This window comes from Puma concolor, chromosome B2 (assembly GCF_028749965.1).
Source record: "Puma concolor isolate L17-30 chromosome B2, mPumCon1.1.hap2, whole genome shotgun sequence".
NCBI lineage: Eukaryota > Metazoa > Chordata > Mammalia > Carnivora > Felidae > Puma > Puma concolor.
The window spans coordinates 23039462-23063701 of record NC_141671.1 but is presented as its reverse complement, the minus strand read 5'-3'; the positions used below and the strand labels follow the sequence as shown (position 1 = coordinate 23063701).

Sequence of the window (24240 nt, the reverse complement as noted above, 5' to 3'; positions counted from 1 at the left end):
TAAATGTAACAGAGCAAGCTAACAGCTCACAGCTTGAAGATCTTCATGGCTTAGCAAAAGTTTATTTCCCACTAACACAGGGTCCAGTGTGGATAATTGTGGTCAGGTGGCTCTCCTGTGACCCAGGGACTCAAGAATGCTGCCCTTTTATTTTGTGGAATCACTATCTCCAGCATGTGGACTTTAAGGTTTCTGAAGGAAATTCATGCCTGCTTTTACTGCCTTGACCTGGAAGCAATGACATTATTGAGAATAAATCCAAGGGTACTAGACCCAATCTACCTAGACCCAAGGGTGCTTGAATAGAAAGATTTGCTGTATTCCAGGAAGAGAAAATAGGTGTGGTGAGCATAGTCTCAGCCACATTATTGTTGTATTTGTTGCTATGATCATTATGAATACAGTGCATTGAAAAGCCAGTCATTTTCCAGATGCAACTATGACCCCTAACATTCACTGATGCTCACTGCCATCATCCCAGGAAGCCATATCTGAACAGTGAGGAAACTTAAGCCTGGTTTGAAATGTTGAGGGAACAGACATCTGTTACTGATGAGAGCCGTGGAGTCTGGGGACTTCTGTCTTCTCCACAATAGGCAGCATGGTCTTGGACACAGTGGTGCTGACTCCATAACCTTGGAACTTCTTCCTGGCAATTGTAGTGTCCATTCCGCTCTGTATCCTCAGGTTCCCTTCCTACTTCCATGCCCCTCAGTTCCCAGTTTGCTTTTTCTCCCAATATCTAGACTCCATTCTTTGTCAGAGGGCTACTTCTGGAAGGTGCTTTGCCTGAGCACATGGAGAATGGGAATTGCCAGCCAATGTCCATCCCTCTGACAAGTGAGTGGAGGGGCTCATGGTCCACAGACCTCCTGTGTGGGATGAGGCAGTCACCTTTCAAGCATGGGGCTTTGTTGGCTTTGCATTTTGCTTGGCTTCCTTCTCCCTATCCTGCTTCCTTATTCCCCTCCATGGAACACTGCCCAGTAAACCACTTTATTTCAGAATTTCAAAAATCCCAGGCCCCATTGAACCAAATAGCACAGAGCATATTTGGATACATTATCATTTGCCTCCTGCCTCAGTTTTTACATTCACAATCCCAAATATCACATAAGCAGACTTTAGTAGAATATAGAATCCCTGAATGATGTAGGGACTCAAAGATGTTCTATATTGCAGTTCATCAGTCCACATTTAGGGCTTCCAAGTGTTCTGAGAGATGAGTCTCAGCCCACTGCCAGCCAGGTCATGTGAAAACAGAATTTGAATCAGCAGAGAGGGTCTCTATCAATTGACTTAGACTTGCTTTCTCAATAAGGTATTATATTGTGAACTTGTAGACTCTGGATCTCAGGGTATGAACGTCCCAAGATTTGTGCTTAGGGTTATACAGTTTGCCATAAGTGAGATGATTTCAGCTCCATATTGACCATTTTTAAAGCCACTCCTTTCTCTTTTACCCCAATGAATGATGTTCTTGGCTTTGATTAGGCCTTCCCTCGCCTCTGAACTTATGATTTCCCCACAATATGGAGATATGTTTAGTAATGACCTCAGACCAGGTAAGTACAAGGAACAGTAAGATATACACAAGGCCGCACCTCAAGCCACTTGGGGGGCTTCTGTGACTTCAATCACTGTGCTGATCTTTATAATGTGCCACCCTTCAATAAGGACTTGCTATTCCGGCAATGGGGAGTGCTACCCAAATCTAATGACTGAAGAATGAAAGTGCATAACAGTCTGGTCATTCCATCCCCCATGGGGTTGACCAAGGCTGTCATCAGGTTTGGTTCTACTTCTTTCTCTGCTTGATCCTTCTTCCCCCTGCCCCCCACTCCTTCATTGTTGACTCCTTAACATTCTGCAAGAAAAACTCCATCTCAGGGCCTGCTTTCAAGGGCACCCAATCTGCAATGGTCACATTTCTCTCCCCTCACAGCCATGACCCTCCCTGAGGCACCAGGGATGACAAACATAATGGCCACATTCAGTGATGGACTCAGCTCTCTCCTCTTCTTTTCAAGCCCTCTGGGTCAAGAGCAAGGAGAAGAGAAAACCTCAAAAGGTGCAGTTTGGAGATTGTACAATGGGTTGTACAACTAACTCATTTTGATGCACACAGGGTAAAGGGGCTTCCCTGGTCTATGCAGGAAGCAGTTCTGTGTTTGTTCTAGAAATCATCCCTGAGTGCCCTCTCTCCTTCATCCTCACATTCAAACCCTTAGCAAGTTAGAAAGTCTTGCAGAATCCTCATTAAAATATATTTTGAATACATCTACTCTTCTCTTTCTGCTCTGCCCCCATCCTGGCCAAAGCCACTGTCATCCCTTACTGGATTCTATCTGTCTTGCCTCCTTGTATTCATTCTCCACACTACAGTCGGAATAATTTTTGCATAATTATATTTTTCATTTCTAAGATCTCTCATTAGTTCTCTTCATAATTGCTAGGCTCTTGAGTCATACCCATCTTTTCTCTTGATATATGTGATATATACATCTTCCCTTATCTCTCTGAAGATATTAAATACATGGATCTAAAACTTTCTGTTCTGATACGCTAGTAACTCAGTTTCCCCAGTTGTAAGCTCTTTGTTTTGTTGAATTTGTTGATGCTTTTTTTTATGGGGCTGGTCACCTTCAAATGCTTCATGTGTATCGATTGTGTGAAAATCTCTGTATTTGTACATTTTATTAACCTATGACTTGATGTTTGGCAGGCCACTGGGGGCACAGGTGGGAGCCGTTGGCTTGGCTTGCGCTGTGGAGAAGGTCAGCACCTCCCACCAGGCAGGGGCGTCTCACTGTCCCATCTGCATGTGGGGGTTGCTCATTATTTCTGGGTGTTGTCAGTCACTGAAGGCTCTGCCTGGCCCTGTCCTCAGCTTTCACACTGACCAGGTCCTCGTTAGAGGCAGGAGCATCCCTTCCCAGGAAATCCATCCTGACAAATCAACCTAAACACATCCCCGCTTTCTTTTCCTTCATTGCATTGATCATAAGTGTCCATAAAATATTTGTTTATGTGTGGTCTCACTCACTAAACCACACACTCTGAAGGCAGGGAGAAGGTCTATTTGGACCATCAGTGTGTAGCAAGTTCTCAACACTGCACCCGATACACATTTATTTCAAGGAATAATTATTGAATACTTGTTGTTTACACTTTCATGTTAGATTGCATTTACAGACAGGACTCTGAGGTAAACATGGTTTGGAAACAACTGCAAGAAAGGGTACCATATCAAATGAGGAGCAAAGGCTGATCCTTCTCTTTCTATTTAGATTCTGCAGGGTGGAGGAATGAGTGAGAGTTCCGCTGTATGGGCCCTGCACAGGCCTTGTGTCCAGGGGAAACTGTGGCTCTACCACTGTCCTGGGTTGACTCTGGAGCCCGATTTCACCTTCCCAAGAGCCAGGAGCTCATTTTCCCTCTGAACTCACAGCCTTCTGCCAGCAGAGAGAGGCTGAGCCTGCAGGAGCTGCTGCAGGACCATTATGGGAACTGGAGGAGACTATTACATGAGCTGCAGTGTCCTGGGGGGCTCAGCAGGTAGAAAGCAGAGAGATGGTGGGGGGGGGGGGCGCAGAGGGCTGTGTGCTGCACCGTTCTGAGTCAGCCCAGGGTGCTAGCAGCCTCACCCCACCCTCATGAGGATCACTGTGCCACCCGCACCTGTCTACCCGTTCCTGTTTACAGTGGTAACACCTGCAGTTGGTAAGGGACCTTCCAGAAAGGAAGATGTTATTACACTTGAGAAGGAGGGGGCTTTAAGGATCATCGCTACTCTCCCAACTTCCTTTTATAGAAAAGTGAACTAGCCCAGATCAGAGATGCCTGGCCCAAGGTCACACAGGCAGGAAGAAGGTGAGCTGGAGCCAGAATGCAAAGCTCCTAATCCCCGGGGCACCAGCACTACATCAAGCTGCCATCTTTTTCCTCCCGCTCTTCAACTTTTACCTTGCCTCTGCTCCATCTTGTCCTCAGCCTCTTCTTACCACTTTAGCTCCGAGCCTCAGTGCACCAGCAACTCCCATGCCTCTGCCCCACCGCCATACAACGTGCTTAACCCCGCTTGGGATGAAGAGGCTTGCTCGCCTCTGACCACGTGGCTATCACCTGACTGAAGTTCCCTCTCTGGTATCAGACACAATCTGGGAGCTGCAGTAGGAAAACCAGGCATGGGCTTGGCCAGAGCACACACCAGCCCAGGCTCATTGACCCTCTGCACAGGCACTAGGCCTGCTTTTAACTTGGAGTGCACTGGTGAGCTTAGCCCTTGTCCCATAAGTCTGGTTCTCAGGCCTGGTTTCCTGGGATGCGAACACTTTGGAGGACCCTAAACTGCGTAGAGGTTTCATTTGACCACCTCAAGCACTGACTTCTGTCTTTAGCCTCTTATATCCCCTTTCTCCCTGGTGCCCCGTCCCACTGTCCCCTCCAAAATAGAGCGATCACTCCCTTCCTCAGAGCCATGACCATATGTGGTATGACTTCCAGTCTTGCACCCAGCACACGGTATTGCAGTGACTTGCTTAGTTCTCTGCCTTGGGTCCTCCCAGGGAGCACCCTGAGTGCAGAATCCATCTCTAGCACTCAAGGATGCTGGTGTTGAGAAGGGCCCCAGTCATTGCTGGCCGCCTGGCATCCACAGGTGGGTGCAAAGGGGGACATAGGAAGGAGAGTAAGGCTCTCCCAGCACCAGACTTCTCACCTCCACCTCCCACCCCAACTTGGGGCCACGAGTGACCCTGGGCTGCTGCTCATGACTATTAAGCCACAAGCCTCCAACTAAGCAGAGCCTGGCAAGGGCAGATCCCAAGGTGGGTGTGGAGGCCTGATAACCCAGCCCAGGGAGGGGCCCTGGGAGGATGACTTCCTGAAGAGCTGGGATTTCTGGAGTGACTTACTCGCTAGCGGAGCATCTTCTAGAGCGTGTCCAGTGGAATATGGTCTGCGAGTAAAAGACTCCGAGATCAACCAGGTTTAGGAAATGCTACTCACAGGCTTATCCCTATTGAAGCTTCACGGAGTCCTTTGTTGTGTTAAAAGCCCTGAGCGACCGTACAGTAAGAAACATGAATTGTAAAACTGTGAAAACAAAAATAAATATCAGGGGGGAGAAATCTCTCCTGTGCCTGGGTGGGAGAGCCCAGCCTCCCCAAGGCCTGTGAGGGGCTTGGGGGCTTGTCACAGTTTCTGTCCTCACAGATGACACAGCACTTGAGGGGCGTGTTCTTCCACCCATCTGGGCTCAGCGCTGCTCCTCTGTATCTTGTTTATGCCTAGTTGCGACTTCGGGGGTGGGGGGGGTGGGGTAGGGGTGGGGGGAATGAAAAAATAGTTTGAGCCCAGAAAGAGAGCTGGCCAATGAAATGCCGAGCTGGAGCATTACAACATCAGCGAGGCCGCCCATTGGCTGGCTTGCCCTGAGGAGATGGAAGCAATCCCACGGCCCCTCCCTCACTCCCCGGCCTCCCCCCCCCCCCCCCCCCCCCCCCGACCCCTGGTCTCTGAAGACTGAATCAGTGCTGGAAGGGTCGCCATGCCCTTGGCCGTGGGTCCCATTAGCCGTCAGCCTGTCCATCCTCGGCTGGCAGCTGCTGCCTGCCAGCCTGTTGCAGAGTGAGCCTGCCTTCCAGCACTGGCCTCACACTCTGCCGATCCTGGGCTGAGCAGCCCGGCCCCCCTCCCCCCCCTTCCCCCTCCCCCCCCCCCCCCCCCCCCCAGTGTCATGCTGCTCACAGTAGTGTTTATGCGCACCCTGGGACAAGCTTGAGGGGATGTTCTCCTGCTTGAGAGAATTAACCCTTCCTTCAAAAGTAGCCTAGGTCCCCTTTCCATCATAGAGCTCTCTCTGCCTGCCCCTGCCCACGTTAATCTCTTAATTTCTAAATAATTCATTCCTATTGGCACCCACTTAAGCTGGTACTTGTAGCAAATGTATTGTGGTGCAATGCCATATCCACCCCTCCTTTCTATGATTATATAAAACCTTCTGATTTTAGCTGGGCACACATATTCTGGAATAAAGACTACATTCCCAGTTTCCTTGCAACTAGATGTGACCAAATTCTGGCTAACGAGATGTTCATGTTCAATTTACAGAACGTATCTCTGAAAGGAAGAGGTGTTCTCTTTTATGTCCCTTCCTTTCTCCTGCTGGCTGGAATAGAGACGTGATATCTGGAGCTCAAGCAGCCAGATAGGACCATGAGATAGCACACTAAGTATCAAGATGGAAGTAGCCTGGGCCCCTGGTGATTTTGGAAACACCATACCAACCCTTGACTGCCTACCTCTGTATTTACATTTTTATGTGTTTTCAGGTATCTTTTGGGGTATGTGGTTAGGGCTGGTCAGGGTTCTTTAGAGAAATAGAACCAAAAAGATATGTGTACATATATCAAGAGAGATTTGTTTAAAAAAATTTTTTTAATGTTTGTTTATTTTTGAGAGAGAGAGAGACAGACAGAGAACAAGCCAGGGAGGGCTAGACAGAGGGGGAGACACAGAATCCGAAGCAGTCTCCAGGCTCTGAATTGTCAGCACAAAGCCTGATGCAGGGCTCAAACTCACTGACTGTGAGATCATGACCTGTGCCGAAGTTGGATGCTTAACCAACTGAGTCACCCAGGTGCCCCAAGAGAGATTTGCTTTAAGGAATTGTCCCACACAATTATTGGGGCTGGAAAGTCTGAAATCCCAGAGCTGGGGAAGAATTGATATGATTGGCTCTAAGCCAAAGGCAGCCTGGAGGCAGAATGCTCTTTTCCTCAGGGGACCTCAGTCTTTTCTCTCAAGGCCTTCAACTGATTGGATGAGGCCAACCCATGTTATGGAGCGTTACCTGCTTTACTTAAAGACCATTGATTTAAATTTTAATCACATCTAAAAAATACCTTCACAGCAACATCTAAACTGGTGTTTGACCCCCAAACTGGATACTATCGCTGTTATGGGCTGAATGATGTCCCTTCCAAATCCATATGTTGAAGTCCTAACCTCCTGTACCTTAGAATATGACTGTATTTGATGATAGGATCCTTGATGAGGTGTTGAAGTTAAACTGAGCCTGTTAGGGTGGGCTTTTATCCAGTATGACTGATGTCCTTATGAAAAGAGGAGATTAGGACACACAGAGAAAAAAAAAGCAGGGGTATATGAGGACACAGTGAGAAGGTGGCCGTCTGTTAGCCAAGGAGAGAGGCCTTGGGAGAAGCCAATCCTTCTGGCACCTTGATCTTGGACTTCCAGCCTCCACAACCACAAGGAAATACTTTTCTGCTGTTTAAGCCACCCAGCCTGTGGTATCTTACATGGCAGCCCAATCCAACTAGTATGTCTGACCAAGGTGACACATAAAATGAACCCTCTCAGTGGCACTTATTTAACCTAGATGGGAGGACTTTGGAGGCAAGCCCAATTTGTCCATCTATGGAGATCATGCAAGTTTTCAGAGTCTGCTAAGAGGCTTGGACTCTAGAGTGTGCAATGCTGGTGAGTGATGGAAGCTGATAAGTAGGGGAGTGCCATGATCAAATTAGGATTTTAGAACAATGTCTCTGGAACCACTGATGGGCACAGGAGGGTAAGACTACAACTGGGGAGGCTGGTCTAGAAGCTCGAGTATGAGAATGGAAGAAAGATGCCACAGGTCAGTGACAGCGTGAAGGAAAGACTCTGGCAGGACGCAGCCTGCTGGATCGGTGAGGGAGGGCTGACACATATCCCAAGTATCTAGTTTGAGAGGCTGGGTGGACGACAATGATACCTCCAACCCAAGTAGAGAAGGCAGGCCATGTTCCCGTTGGTGGCAGTGGGCATGAGGGTGGGTGTAAGCAGCAACCAATCATTCATTTGACTGCAGGTATGATGAGTTGTATATGCCCATGGTGCATTCTGCGTGGAGTGTCAGGAAGAAGTTTCATATGCTAGAGTCTGGAACTCAAGAAGTCTGGTTGGAAATCCAGATTCCTGTCATTTCTATCCAGTAATCAAATTTCTGGGAGCAATTTCTAGGACTCTTCCCACTGTGCTTATATATCCTAATCCCAAATGTCCCAAACATGCATGGCGACTTGGTTTTTGTTCTTTTGGTTTTCACTGTACTCACCGTAAGGTAAATTCCAGAAAGGAAGCAGGCACTGACCCCGTGCTTTCATAGGAAAGCCCAATTTCATAGCAGATATAACTCACATTTTATTAGCCTGGGGGTCTTTCACTCCCTTTTTCTTTTAAATTCAGAATCTTTGGCTCTCTCCTCTGAATATCTGAGACTACCTTAAATGTTCAGAGGGATCTCCCCTTGGGCTGCATGGAGATATGGCTGCTCCTGTAAAAGCAGATTCCTCTAGAAAAAGCTTTATTTTCTCCGTCTGAAAGTTTTTCCCAGAAGCCAAAACCCATTCCTGATGAAGGCCTCCTAGTCTCCTGCCCTGAGCAAGCAGGTAGGGAGAGAGCAAAGTGGGGTCAGGAGTGGCCTGGACCTTTAGAATCTGCATTTGAATCTTTCCTGCTGACTGTGACCCTGGGCAGGTCTCCGTTAATCTCTCATTACTGAGTACCTGCTCAGTGCCAGGTTCCTGAGCTTTCAGGTTATATCTGGGCCTCTGCTTCCTCATTTAACAACAACAAAAAGGTAAATATACTGGCTAGGCAGGGTTATTGTGATGCACAAAATGAAAGAATGAATGTGGAACGGTCTCTCACAGTGCTTGCCTCAGAGTAGAAACTCCATAAATATTAAGGCATTCTGCATCTGGAAACCTCACCTCTAATTACTCTCTTTCCTTTCCCAATTAAGCAAAACAGCAGCAGCAACGGCAGGCGCAAAATGCACTCTATGGTCTTTCTTTCTAACCATTTCCTGCTGGAGAAATGTTTGCATCCTCGGCTAGTTACAAATTCCGTATTTCCAGAGCTTCAGTTGGAGCCCTGTGCTGCCTGATTAGCTTGAACCTGTCCTTGTGTGTCCTACTCTGAGGGGCTTTGCTCCTGGCCCTGTGGGGAATTCACGTGATCATGCACATGCAGAAGGGTCTCACCCCCCAATCTATTGGGCATGATGGCCAGCTAGCAAGAAGTAGGGTTGTGTTAACTCTTTGCTGCCTGGTGGGGACCTCTAGCACCCAAAGATCTATGAAACTGTGACCTCCCCTACAGGTGAGAGGGCTCCTTTTTGGGGAGGGCTCTGTTCTTTCTGGCTTCCCAGGGGAAACGCAGAAATCTCAGGGAACCGCTGTGGAGTCCTTTTGCGTTGCTCTCTGGAAAACCAGTATGTCTGAGGTCAAACCCTGTCCCTATTCCATGTTGTGCCAGGCAATGGAGCAAACCTCCTTGGGAGCATCTGCCTGCAAATGACTCTCCTGAGGTCAGGTACCAGGCATCTGATGAGGACACTACAATTTGGATATATTTTTTTTTTAAGTTTATTTATTTTGAGAGAGACAGAGATAGGGTGAGTGGGGGAGGGACAGAGAGAGAGAGGGAGAGAGAGAGAATCCCTAGCAGGCTCCACACTGTCAGTAGAGAGCCCAATGTGGGGCTTGAACTCATGAAATCATGAGATCATGACTTGAGCTGAAATCAAGACTTGGATGCTTAACCAACTGAGTCACCCAGGCACCCCTACAGTTTGGATATTTCTTTTTACAAACACTGATGACATCTAATAAGCATGTCTGCTTAGGGAACCTTCATGAACTAGTGTATGGTCAAAGGTTCTCCTCCATGTTGGTAGACCTACATGGGCTGGTTCCCTCTCTGCCAGTAGAGTCCTGAGCTGTTTTCCCACACAATCGTCCAGAAGACAGGGGTCATGATGATGGTGCTAACGATGACTGTAATCTCCACAGTAGCTCCCATGTGCTGTCCTATCGGGCTTGTAAGATTTGGCAGATCTCCAGTGCCTCTCCCTCTTTATACTTAATATGGGCCAGAGACGAGCTGGGTGCCTTGCATGCATTGTAATCCTTCTCTGAACAATCCCGGATGTGGGCACCATTACCATCCTGCCTTAGAAAGGAGGAACCTGGAGCTCAAAGAGGTGAAGAGCTTGCCGAAGGCCATACAGGCAAAAGTAGCACAGCCAGCCCTTGTACCGGGGCTTCTCTGTGCAAAGCTGGCGCTTGTAACCCACACGCCACACTGTGTCTCATGTGGGCGGTGGGATCATCCCTGTTGGTGGCCCTCTGCCACAACCAGCTGGACCCCACTGCCTGTTCATCCTCTGTACCCAGCCAGCCGCTCTTCCTGCCAGGGCTCCTGTGGGCAGGGCTGGGAGGAAGGGGAAGCCAGCTCCCGGCTCTGTGGGGCCTGGAGGACAGAGCTAGGAGGCGGGCTATTGATTGACTGAAATTGGATTTGTTGACACAAATTGCCAGCATTTCACAGTGAGGGAAGGCTTGCCCACCGGCCTCATAACAAGCAGAGATTTCCCTGAGGGCCACCGGAGCCTCTGGTGTGGTTCTTTGTGAGAAGAAAGCAATTAGGAGAATGGGTGAGGTTATTAGGTCTTATTGCTTCCCCCAGCTCCTACCTACCCTGTGTGCAGCTTGGCTCGGGATTTCGGGCTCCCCGGTCTACGTGCTGTGTGCTCTGCTTCCACTGCATAAAGTCAGTCGAGGGACAAACACAGCTCATTGTGTGCGGACTCCAAAGCATATGGAGAATGCACACACGTATTTGGGTCACCAAAAGAAACCAGCAGGTGGAACCAGCTTTAGGCAGACTTGAAAAATAACATCGTTGGATTATAAACACAAATCCATGAATGCACAATGCACACATATCTCTACCTTTCTTTCTCCATCCGTTTTCACGTTTTGTCACATTAAAAATGTCCAGGGGCGTCTGGGTGGCTCGGTTGGTTGGGCTTCCGACTTTGGCTCAGGTCGTGACCTTGCAGCCCATGAGTTTGAGCCCCACGTCAGACTCTGCGCTGACAGCTGAGAGGCTGGAGCCTTCTTCGGATCCTGTGTCTCCCTCTCTCTCTGCCCTTCCCCCACTCATACTCTGTCTCTCTCTCTCAAAAATAAATAAACATTAAAAAAAAACTTTTAAAAATGTTCAGACTGCTATAGTTTACGAGACATCGTCAGGTAAGATGGTTAGCTACACACGTCTGCAGATGGGCTGGGAAAGAAAAGGACAGGAAGATGTATGTGCCTGAGCAACTCTGCACTATTTATTGGGATCTGGAATATGAGCAGAAAAATGGTGAGGAGGTAATAGGATATCAGGAAACCGTCACCTTAAAGTTGTACAAATGTTATAGTTACCAGAGCACTTCTACTTACATTGCTTGGTTTTTTGTTGTTGTTGCAGTAAGGTATGTGTAATATAAAATGTACCATCTTAACTATTTTAAGTGGAAGGTTCTGTGGCATAAGTACCTTCACATTGTTCTGCGACCATCACCGCCATCCATCTCCGGAAGTTTTCCATCTTCCCAGACTGAAAGTCTGTCCCCATTAAACACTAACTCCTGCTCGACCCTTTAGCTCCTGGCAACCATCTTTCTCCTTTATGTCTCTATAAGCCTGACTGTTCAGGAACCTCATATATGCAATCATAAAATATTCATCTTTGGTGACTGGCTCATTTCACTTGGCATAGTAGCCTTAAGGTTCACACACTTTGTAGCATGTTCCAGAATTTCTTTCCTTGTTAAGACTGTGTCTCTGGTGGGCGGTGGGACCATCCCTGTTGGTGGCCCCAATATTCCATTGTATGAGTATACCACAGTTTGTTTATCCATTCATCTGTTGATGGTCCCTTGGGTTGCTTTACCTTTTGGCTGTAGTGAATAGTGCAGCTGTGAACGTGGGTGTTGAAGTCCCTGCTTTCCCTTTGGGCATATACCCAGAAGTGGAATTGCTGGATGATATGGTAATTCTCTGTTTAATTTTTTGAAGAATCATCATACTGTTTTCCCCAACAGCAGCACCATCTTACATTCCCACTGGCAGTGAACAGGTGTTCCAATTTTTCCACATCCTCGCCAACACTTGTAATTTTCTGTTTTTCTTTTTATAATAGCCATCCCAATGGACATGAAGTAGTACCTCATTTTCCTAATGAGTGATGTTGAGTATCTCCTCATGTGCTTTTTTTGTCATTTGTATGTCTTATTTGGAGAAATGTCTATTGAAGACCTCTGCCCATTTTTTTTTTTTTTGATTGAGTAGTTTGTTTTTGTTGATGTGTTGCTTTGTTTTGATTTTTAACAGTGGCTATGGCTAGAGTTTGGATGAACCCCATTTTACAGAGAGGGAAATGAGAATCACAGACGTCCAGAAAATCACTCAGGGTTTCCCAGCCAGAGGCTAGAATGGAAGCAAGGCCCCTTGGCTCCCAGTTCCGGGCCTTTCTGCTCTGCCACGCTGCCTCTCTCAGGGGGTGAGACGTGGTCCTTGCCTTTCTGGACTTTACATTTCACTTACACGATGAGTACACGAAGAGTACACGATGGCACAAAAGCTATGTAAACATGAAGGTTACAGATGATAAGTATTTTGGGCATTTAGGAAAGGAGGCAGAGGACTGGGTCATTTGGGGAAATCCCAAGTGGCAAGGGGAGGCCATAACTGAACATTAAAGAATAGTGTGGTAGGCAGAATAATGCTCCCCAGAGATATTTGCACTCTGATACCTGGAGCTGCCATGACAAAAGGTTTTGTGGCAAGAGGGGATTAGGTTGCAGCTGGAATAAACATTGCTAACGAGCTGAGTTGAGATGGGGAGATTATCCTGGATTATCCAGGTGGGCCAAGGAAATCTCAAGGGAGGAAGCAGAGATGTGACAACAGACTCAGAGAGGCCGACTGACCCAATTTGAGAAAGACTCCACCAGCCATTGCTGGCTGGCTTTCAAGATGGAGGAGGGGGCTGTGAGCTAAGGACTGTGGGCAGCATCAAGAAGCTAGAAAGGTCAGGGCAACAATTCTTCCCTAGAGTCCCCAGAAGAAACAGAACCCTGCTAACACCTTGATTTTGGCCCACTGTGACAAGTTTCGGCCTTCTGCCCTCCAGAAGGCACATATAATAAGTGTGTGTGTTTTAAGCCATCACATTTGAGTTTGTGGCAATTTGTTACAACAGCAGTAGGAAACTAATAGAAATAGCCAGAACTTGGTTAACCTGAGAATCTAGATGCAAGGTATGAAGAGGGGATGGGCACAGGTGGGAGAGAAGTCTCCACAGAGCAAAGTGTTTGCCTTGGGACGAGATCATGGCTGACATGCATAGAGTGCTTTCCTTGTTCTGGCCTGGTTCATGCATGCATGCATGGATTTTCAGGAATCCTGTGAGGTTGGTGTATTATTATCCCCATAAACAGGGGATAATAAGCACTGTGGTGTTACCTGATGAGGCAGTCAGAGTTAGAACACAGATGAGTGTGGCTACAGTGCTAATGTGGAGGACCCTAAAGTGCTGTCATGGTCCCTCTCTAGCTGATAAGGGGCAGTGCTGGGCTCTGTGGGCTCACATGGAGGGTGGCCAGCTGTCCTCTGAGCCTGGACATCTCTGTGGAAGTCAGAAGGTAGCCTTGTGGAGTACAGCCCCTGGCATCTTTGATCTGCTTGTTGCCTAGTGGATAGTAAATCAAAGTGAAAGAATCATCACTGCTGTCCCCAAATCCCAAAACTGGGCTGGTCTTGTGTCTGGCTTAGCCCACTGGTAACTATAACTGTGACCTCTGAGTCCAAAGCCTTTGCCTTGACCATGGCCCTCCATTGCTTCCTCCATTGCTTCCTCCATTGCTCCCTCCATAGCATGGGGAGAAATGGAGGGCACTCCAGTTGTGAAGGGCCAAGCCCCTGGAAGTGTCAGAACAATAAACTGATCTGCTCTCCCATGTTTGTCAAAGATCAGCCTGGCAGCAAGATACGGGGAGAACTGATGGGGGATTGTACATGAGTGTTCATACGGCATTATTCCTAATAGCCAAAAGGTGGAAAGAATCCAAATGCTTATCAGCTGATGAGTGGATATGTCCATACAATGGAATATTATTTAGCCCTAAAAAGGAAGGGATACATGCTATATGAAGAACCATGGAAATATCATGCTAAGTGAAAGAAGCTAGTCACAGAAGACCACATATTATATAACCCCATTCATAGGAAGTGTTCAAAATAGGGAGATCTATAGAGACCTATTAGTGACCTAGGGCTGTGGGGGAGGGGAAACGGGGGTGGTAACTAAAGGGTGTGGGGTTTCTTTTACAGGTTGTGAAAAGTTTCTAAAATGAGCTGTGGTGATATTTGCACGTTATCTGTAAATATAGCAAAATCCATTGAATCATACTCTTTATAAAGGAAGTTGTATGGTATGTGGATCATAAGCTGGTAAAGCTGACATTCTTTAAATAACTTTTTAAATTTTTTTTTTCAACGTTTATTTATTTTTTGGGACAGAGAGAGACAGAGCATGAACGGGGGAGGGGCAGAGAGAGAGGGAGACACAGAATCGGAAACAGGCTCCAGGTTCTGAGCCATCAGCCCAGAGCCTGACGCGGGGCTTGAACTCACGGACCGCGAGATCGTGACCTGGCTGAAGTCGGACGCTTAACCGACTGCGCCACCCAGGCGCCCCTAAATAACTTTTTAAATGTTTATTTATGATTTTTGAGAGATAGAGACAGAAAGGGTGCAAGTGGGGGAGGACAGAAATAGAGGGAGAAACAGAATCCAAAACAGGCTTCAGACTCTGAGCTGTCAGCACAGAGCCTCATGTGGGGCCTGAACCCATGTACTGTGAGATCATGACCTGAGCCAAAGTTGGATGCTTGACTGAACCACCTAGGCACAAAAAAGAATCCGTAGAGGAGGAACTCAAAGCCAGCTGACCACTCTGGGCCACACCTAGATGGAACATCCAGGGACAAGAAGTTTGGAACTGTCAGCCAAGGCCAAGAGCTCGGGCAGCAGGCTGGCACCAAGCTGTCACAGAAGTAGCAGACAAATGGGCAGGCAGTGGGTCCTTAGAGCCAGCCATCATGGTAGGCACCAGTTCAGACCAAACAGACCTCTGCCATCAATTTCTTCAGTCAAAAAACATGAGGTCAGGGTGCCTGGGATCCAGTTGGTTGAGCATCTGACTCTTGATTTTGGCTCAAGTCATGATCCCAGGGTTGTAGCACTGAGTCCCAAGTTGGGCTCTGTGCTGAGCATGAAGCCTGCTTAAGACTTTCTCTCTCTCTCTCTTCCTCTCTCATCCTCTCTCTCTCCCTCTCCCCTGCTTGCTCTCTCTCTCTCTCAAATAAAATTTTTTTATAAAAGCATAGAATCAGATGTCAGTGTTCCCAACCTAAGTTACACTGAAGACCTTTAGAAATCCCTGAGGGGATCCACCCTAGAGCTCAGGATTAAGGGCAAAGGCAGGGAGAGGGGAGGAGAGAACCAGAGACCCAGACACTCTGGCTAAGAAAGAAGGGGAAGAGGCCTTCAGCAGGTGCCCGCAGGTGGGGCCACCAGATCAGGCAGATTCTAAAGCTTCCCTAGCTTGAATGTTGCTGCTACTGGTGGCAGGCACAGACACAGCACCCGGGCTGCTCCCTTAGAGCCTTTCTCCAGTAGCTTCTGGAACTGGTGACAAGGTTCCAGGAAAAGGAAATTACCGGCCACACCTGCAGGTGCCAACAGGTAGGAGGTGCCTGCCATACAAGAGGTGAGGGGGACTGGGGCTGGTGTGGGAGGGAGAGGAACCAAGACAAGGGATGTAATTTATGGTATTTATGCAATCCACAAACACTGACTCAGTGCCAGGCATTGTTGCAGGCCCTGAGAAGAGAGAGGTGGACAAGGAGCACAAGCCCTCTGAGCCCTGGGGCTTATTATATTTTAGAGCTGTGCTGCTCTTGGAGCCACTGAGCCCTTAAAACAGGCGAGTCTCGATGAGAAGTGCTGGGAGAACATGTGCACCCGAACTCAAAACAGAGAACAAAAAGTGGAAAGGATTCCATTAATCTTTTTTTTTTTTTTTTGCATTGGCTATATGTTGAAATGATAATACACTGGATGTTTGAGCAAAATAAAATATATGATTAAAATTAATGTCACTTGCTTCTTTTCTGGTTTTTAACGTGTGGCTACCATAAGATGTGAAATTACATACAGGGCTCGTGTTGTATTTCTTTCCTTTCTTTTAAAGTTAATTTCTTTATTTTTGAGAGAGTGAGCACGAATGGGGAGGGGCAGAGAGAGAAAGGGAGACAAAGAATCTGAAGCAGGCTGCAGGCACAGAGCATGATGTGGAGCTTGAACCACAAACTGTGAGATCATCATCTGAGCCAGAGTCAGGTGATGAACTGACTCAGCCAACCAGGCACCCCTCATGTTGTATTTCTATTGAATGGCACTCTTCCAGGGAGAGATGGGGACAGTCAGTAAATAAGCAAATAAATAGATACCGCCATATCAGGTAAGGATAAACACCGTGAAGAAGAAAGTGAGCTTAGGGGTTGAGAGGGCGAAGGGAAGGTGCTATATCCGCCACGGTGGCATCTGGGAGATGCTGTCTGAGCTTCTGCTCAGAAGGCGGGGATGAGGACAGAGGAGCATCAGGACAGTATGACTGGAGTTAGGTGAGCTTGGAGAGGGGTATCCCAACCAGCAGGCCAGATCCCTGGTTTGTTGTGGTGTACGTGAACTCACAGGCCTTTGTGACTGACATGGGGCCCAAGAAATGAGTGAGCGAGTGAGAACAGATTCGCCAGGATGTGCTGAGCCTGGGAGACTAGGTGGATGTTAGGGGCAGTGGGTGTGCCCAGTTTGGGATGGAGAGGGGGCCCTTGATAAGTTTAGGATTCACATCTGCCTGCTGAGTCTGAGGGGCTGCTGTAAAATTCAAACAGAGATGCGTGGTTCACATTTGGAGATAAGCAAGGTAGCGGGGGTGGGGGCTGGGTGCCTGGGTGGCTCAGTCAGTTAAATGTCCAAGTCTTGACCTTGGCTCAGGCTATGATCTCATGGGTTTGTGAGTTCGATCCCTCATTGGACTCTGCACACTGTCAGTGCGGAGCCTACTTGGGATTCTCTCTCTCCCTCTCTCTCTCTGCTCCTTCCCTTGCTTGTGTTCTCTCTCTCAAAATAAATACATAAACTTAAATAATTTTTTTTTAATTTTTTTTCAACGTTTATTTATTTTTGGGACAGAGAGAGACACAGCATGAACGGGGGAGGGGCAGAGAGAGAGGGAGACACAGAATCGGAAACAGGCTCCAGGCTCTGAGCCATCAGCCCAGAGCCCGACGTGGGGCTCGAACCCACGGACCGCGAGATCGTGACCTGGCTGAAGTCGGACGCTTAACCGACTGCGCCACCCAGGCGCCCCTCAACTTAAATAATTTTTAAAAAGAAGCATGCACATTGAGAGAACATCTGGGAGGTCACTGAGGGCCTGAAGGTACTGAGTGGAATGATCACTGGTCAGTTCTGGTTTGAGTCCTGGCTCTGCCGGTCCCTACGATCCTGTGCTTCTTCCCCAGTGTGTTGGGTCATAGACAGCCACAGAGGCTTTCTCTGTCTCTCCTTTTCCCTCTCCCCAAATGCGCACTGGCCCTGGGACCAGCCTGACCAGCACGGTAAAGAGGAACTGCTCTGCCAGCTGCTAGCCTAGACCTGAGAGGAGGGGCGACATCTGCCTCACCTCTTGGAGCCCCGAGCCCTGCCTAACAGGTTCACCCATCCCAAGGCCACCATGATGTGAGGAAGCCCACCCTTCCACCCTTGGAGGCTGGATAGAGAGACCAAGAGGGACACCTGAACAGCCTTCAGCCATTCAAGACACTCCAGCTGAGGCCCCAGGCATCACGGAGAAGAAATAAGCTCTCCTTGCTCTGCCCTGTCCAAATTTCTGACCCACAGACAGGTGAGCTAGAAGAATAATACATGGCTATTTAAGCTGCTACTAAGTTTTGTAGTGGTTTGCTATTTAGCCATAGATAAACAGAACAATTTATTTGGTTGTTGGGAGGATTATTATGAAACACTAAGCATCATTTCTGGCACTAGATAGGTACTAAGCCAATATTCCTTTTCTTTCCCGTAAAGTCAAACTCTGTCTTGTCTTAGTTCAGCCTTGTGGAATGACACGGAATAAGCTGAAGTCCTATTTCATTTCATATGTATTCCCTTAAATGTATGGCAATGGATCACATGTAGTCATAGGCTACATCTCCTGTGCTAGATTGCACATCTAGTTACCCTGGTTTCCAGTCACATTATCCTGGTCACTTTGCCTAGAGTTTGTTTTACTGTAAAATTCCCATTTGCATATGTTGCCCCCGAAGGACCACGCAGGTGTGGTAAGTACAGCACTGGGCATGGTGAACACATCCTGTCTCTCTATCTGGACACATCACCCCTAACCGGGCTGGCTAATTGGATCCACTCTGCAGGTTTTTGGATTCTGATTCTGTTATTCAGCATATTTACTATCACTCCTACTTTCATGATAACATCATTTGGTTGATTACACTACCCCTCTTTTGTCCAAATCATTTATAAAAATGTTGGACAAGACTGGGATGAGGGTAGAGCCAATAGAGATCTCACGATATGCTGACATTTGTTCATTAATCTGCTCTGCTGGGTATGTTAGTTCAACCAGTTATGTGTGAATCACCCAATGCTCTGTCATCTAGCCCACATTTTCCCCCATCTGTCTATGGGAATAGTCCATCTAGCTCTTTTGCATATATTATCTACTTGTGTTCTGTATGATAGATGGTGTTGCTTGCCTAATGGTGGGCAGGGGCCATCTCTTTCTCTTGTTGACCCCTATGCTGATAAGTGCTCAGTGAGATCTTAGATGACTGGATCTTTCAGCCATACTGCTCAATCAATATGCCTGTTTTCTCATCAATCGATATGCCTGTTCTGACCCCATAACATATATTTGTTCATACTTATTTAATATGTAGGCTGTATAAAAAACTCAATTTGATTTAAATTCTTTTTTTAAGCAAATAAACAACATTTAACCTGGGCTAAATCCTTAAGAGGGGGATTATAGAGAATCATATAAGGCAGGGAAGACAAGGTTTGCTTTGTGCCCCTTTACGAGAGTTGCTCTGTAAAGACAGGAGATAAGATATGGTTCCAAAAAGTAAAGCTGCTTGCTGAAGATAGGCTGGAGCCCAGGAGAGGCTGGCCATGCTGAGAAGCAAGACACAATCAGACCAGGTGGACCTGGAGAGTTCACAGGAACTTGGTGAGTAGCAAACTTTTGTTAATGTGCTGCTTAGCCACTGACAACAGAGACAGGAAAGCAGATTCAGCAAGGCCAAATTAAGAAGAGACCATTTTTGTGGTGATACACCTTTGTTTATTTTGCTCTATTTTTTAAAACTTTGTGTTTTTTAATGTTTATTTATTTTGAGAGAGAGAAAGAGATAGCATGTGATCATGAGCAAGGGTAGGGGCAGAAAGAGAGGGACACAGAGAATCCCAAGCAGGTTCTGCACTGTCAGCACAAAGCCCAACACGGGGCTTGAACTCATGAACCATGAGATCATGACCTGAATTTTGCTCTATTTTTAAAAATGTTTATTTATTTTTGAGAGAGAGAGAAAGCCTGAGGGAGTGGGGGAGGGTAGCAGTGGGACAGAAGATCTGAAGAAGGCTCCATGCTGACAGCAGAGAGTCTGATGCAGGGCTCAAACCCACAAAGTGCAAGATCATGACCTGAGCTGAAGTCGGACACTTAACTGACTGAGCCACCCAGGTGCCTCTACCAATTTTGTTTTTTATACTGCATTATTTATACCTTTTTTCTTGTCTTATCACACAGTGTAGAACCTTTAGTAAAATGTTCACTGGAGCTGAAAATAGCAAGCCTCCTTATCTGATTTGATTTTAAAGAGAATATTTTTAATATTTCACCATTTAGCATGATGTAGGCTATGTATTTTTATAGTGTTTTAAAAATCATTTTAGGAAATTTTCTATTTCCAGTTTGCTAAGAGTATTTTTAAAAATCATGAGCAATTAATTCAATTTCTAACTTAGAGCTGTTTTAAAAGGTTTAGAATTTTTTTGGATTATTTCCCTTTTCCTTTCTCCTTAAAGTCTGGAATATTGTTTTCAAAATTAGCTGCCAAGATAATATTCATACTCACTCATTCACCATTAAAACTTCATTAAATGCCTACAAACTGTGAGGTACAGAGAGAACACAAAAGTCTACTAAGATAAAAAATATATTGGCAATTAATAGAAATTTTCCACCAGCACTTCCTGATTCCTTCAGAGTATGGCATCACTCTTCAGACCCAAGGAGCCAGGGAAGAAGGAGCGAGCCAAAGAAATGACATTCTAAAATGACCATGAGATAATAGAAGGGAGAAAGGTTTACTGCCCCATGGAGAGGTCTCTGGCAAACACCAAAAAAATAATGAACCCTGGGAACCAAGTAGAACTTATTCGTAAAGTCATGGGCAGTTGGAGCTAGAACCAAATGGTACCCTTGGTACCATTGAACTTGGTACCATTGAACTGACCCCAGAGCCATTTGCTTGAACCAAATGGTACCCTTTAGGACAACTCTCCAGTCACTGTTTGGATACTTCCAGTCAAGGGTGGAAAGTTCTACAGGACACCCTGACCATTGTTTGCCTGCTAGAATTGTTAAAATACCTTCTCTTACATTGAAAGGAAATTTTCTTCCTGGTGTTCTTTTCCAATGATCTCATTATGTCCTGTGCATTCACCGGAAAATTTCTCCTGCCTCTTTGTATGGTGGCTCTCCACACCATAGAAAGCATGTACAGTGTTTCCTCGAGACTTCTGTAGTCAGGACTCAACATCTCCAGTTACTTCAACAACTCCTTATGGGAATTTTTTCCTAACTGCTCCCCATTCTCTCTCTGAATGCACTGCATTTGTCACCATCTCCCCCCAAACTTAGTACCAGAGTCACATGAAATTCTACACAAGTGAGCCAATCAGCTGGGTTAGTGTCAGGGGAAGCTGACATCCTCCTGTTCTCCTCAGTTCTACCTATTCCACCTACTTTTCCCATTCCCATTCTCTGAATCAATCCTTACTTTTCCCTTTCAGAACTTGGGCACCTTGGAGAGACACATAAGTGTCATTATGCATAAAAATGACCCAGAAGAACATCCATCCATTTTTCTAGAGGGAGAATGTGCTGGAATAGGTAACTAGCCCAATGCTCAGGAGAACAGTTCTTTATGGTGCTAAGATATTAAGGAATTTCTCCCCATAGTCCCAGGCAAGCAGTGTAGCACATAACAGAGTAATTCTTTACAATAAATAAATAATGAATTTCTGTGAAATGCAAATGTGAAAGATGTATGTCAAAATATGTTACCAGCATGGCTGTGGAGTCTTGGCTGAGTCTCCCACTTACCCAGTCCTTTTTCTTCTTCAATTCACTCAGTTTCCTCTCCAACTGAAAAACAGATGTGGCGGCAATAATCACTTGCAAATGGACCTCCCAGGGAGAGATACACATGTTGGACCTTTGTACACTGTGACTTGCTATGCAAATGCATGGCATCATTGTCACAGTGCATGTGGTTTTGGCGGATAGCAAGAGATCATTGTCAAAATAACAAAATCCAACTCAGGTATCTACCACCTTTGCGTTCTTATATTGCTCCAAATGATTCTGTCCAGTATTTTTAGAGAGAGAATGCTCTAGAGGCCATTATGACTCTCAGAACAATCTGCTGAATGTTGTCTTAGTTCTCACTGGTTTTCATCAAGTATGGTTACCGTATGGCCTGCCTGGAGCATACAACTAATTTCCTATTTGGAAATGAACATCATTTTTATCAATTATTCCATTAGTTGCTCATCCCCCAACTTGTGACCTTTCTCTCATAGATGAGAACACGTTGATACTATAGGTGACATACATTTCCCCCAAACCCAGGCTCTTCCCTGAGGTCCCAGCTCCTGCATTGATCTCTGGTCCCCGCTGCCTCCTACTATGGGGCTCTCTGCATCAGCACACATTAGCTTCTGACTCCACAAGAAGAAGAAATGGTACATATGCAGCCAGGGAAGACAATAATTTCTAATGTGGATCCATCCAAAAGGGCCCTAAAAGGAACATCTTAGCCTTTAGAGGGTCATAAATAATGAAGATAATTTTCTCATGTTTTATGCAAGTATAATTTTTTGGTTGTAAACAGTGAGATGATATATATGTATATTTCCTATCCCAAACTGTACACAATTAGCATTTGGAAGATTGTAATTATAGCTTGGTTGGGCTTTTTGTAGGTGCTAAAATTGATTTCTTGGCTGAATTATTTTGCAATAGACTTATACCACTAATTGTACACCTAAACGAAATTGAGTGTGAACAAATCGAATAACTTTAATTTTACCTTGGATAATAATTTATTGATGCAAATAAAACTCCTTAATTAAATCTGGCATAGCCAGGCCTGTAGAGGCCCACATAAAGGCATTCTGTCACCCAGCTTTAGTGATTATTTTAATTTTAGAATAATGCTCTGCTATTCTTAGAATTGGGCATCCATTAAGGACTATGGCAGTAGTGCGTTGTTTGAATTCAGTATCTCCTTGAATCCCAGATGGATTTAGGGTAGCTCTTTTTGGAAGGAGTGTTACTCATTTTTACATTATAATTAAAGACATCCAAAATTGAAACTTTCATTACTATTTCTGAAAATAGCCTCCTCATTCAGAAGCTTCCAAAGTCTCTCAAAGCAGGAGGAGATGAGTGAAATGTGGAGACACACTTTCATCCAGATCAATACAGGTTAGATACTTGATCAAAGAGAAACCATTTATATAATTATATTGTTTCCTCAGGCTGCCATAACAAGCACCACAAACCAGGTGTCTTTGAAATAAGAGAACTGTGTTATCTCACAGTTCTTGATGCCAAAAGTCCAAATTCAAGGTGTCAGTGAGTCCCTGCTCTTCCTGAAAACTTTAGGCGAATCCTTGCTTGCTTCCTCTAGCTTCTGGTGCTTTGTTGGCAACCTTTGGCCTTCTGTGGGGTGCGACTGAATAATTTCAGTCTCTGCCTTTGTCGCCACGTGGAGTTCTGCTGTGTGAGTCTCCACATGGCGGTCTTATAGGGACACCAGCCCTGGTGTGGGACCAGGGCCCACTCTACTCCACCATGACCTCATCTTACTTAATTACATCGGCAATGACCCTATTGTCAAGTAAAGACACATTCTAATGTATTGGAGGTTAAGACTTCAACCTATTTGGGTAGGTGGGGGTATAGTTCAACTCATTACAATAAGAAATAATTATGGTAGCACAGTTCCAGATGTCTACTCAAGAAGGCAAGCACAAATGCAATGAATAACTCACTGCAAACAAGAATGGCTTTGTACATTCTCAGCACCCTTTAATTCCAATTAAACATGGGCTCCATCCAATGTAAAAACTATTAACTATCATGAGGTATGTAAAAGGATATCATTAAATGATGGCAACCTCTTACTGTTTCCATAGATTAGGACAAGAAGGATGAGGATTTAACTATAGTGGGAAAGTGTTAAGGCAGAACATTCGTGTCAAAATGGCACAGCACTGCAATTCCCTAGAAGAGAATTCTGCACCGGTCTTCTTCTCTGGGATGTTTTGGCAAAGCAGAATGTTCCTATTTGCTAGAGATGGATTGCGAGGAGAAATTTCTAGAAGAAAGGGGATGGGTTGGCCCAAGTTTTCTCCTCCTTCTCCTTCTCCTTCTCCTTCTCTTCCTCCTCCTCCTCCCACTTCTCCCCCTCCTCCTCCTCCCCCTTCTCCCCCTCCCCCTCCACCCTCCTCCTCCTCCTCCCTCTCCCCCTTCCCCTCCTCTTTCTTCTTCTTCTTCTTCTTCTTCTTCTTCTTCTTCTTCTTCTTCTTCTTCTTCCTCCCACTTTGGAAACATCTACTAGAGCCAAAACATGTGCATAACCTACTATCAATCAATCCGAATTCTAGACAAATTGTCATGTGTGCACAATGAGACATAATAGCAAAAATCTGAAAACCACTAAAGTGTCTGTCAGGAGGAAAACAGGTAAATAAGTTAAAGGAATACTATGAAATGGTTTATATAAGTAAGTGTATGGTTCCACCTGTATAAACTTCGAAGATACAATATTGAATGAAAACAGCAGGCAGGAGAATGGTATGATGGTATGTGTTGTTTGAGTCCTGCCTGTGCATGTTTAAAACACACATGGTGTATTTTGTTTATAGATACATGTGTGTGGTGTGGTGT

The 24240-nt window shown here is 46.0% G+C and overlaps 1 protein-coding gene across 1 annotated transcript in view; it reads left to right on the top strand.

Moving 5' to 3' along the window:
• FARS2 (phenylalanyl-tRNA synthetase 2, mitochondrial) overlaps positions 1-24240 on the top strand; it is a 626558-nt gene that overhangs the window by 599774 nt on the left and 2544 nt on the right. The window lies entirely within an intron of this gene.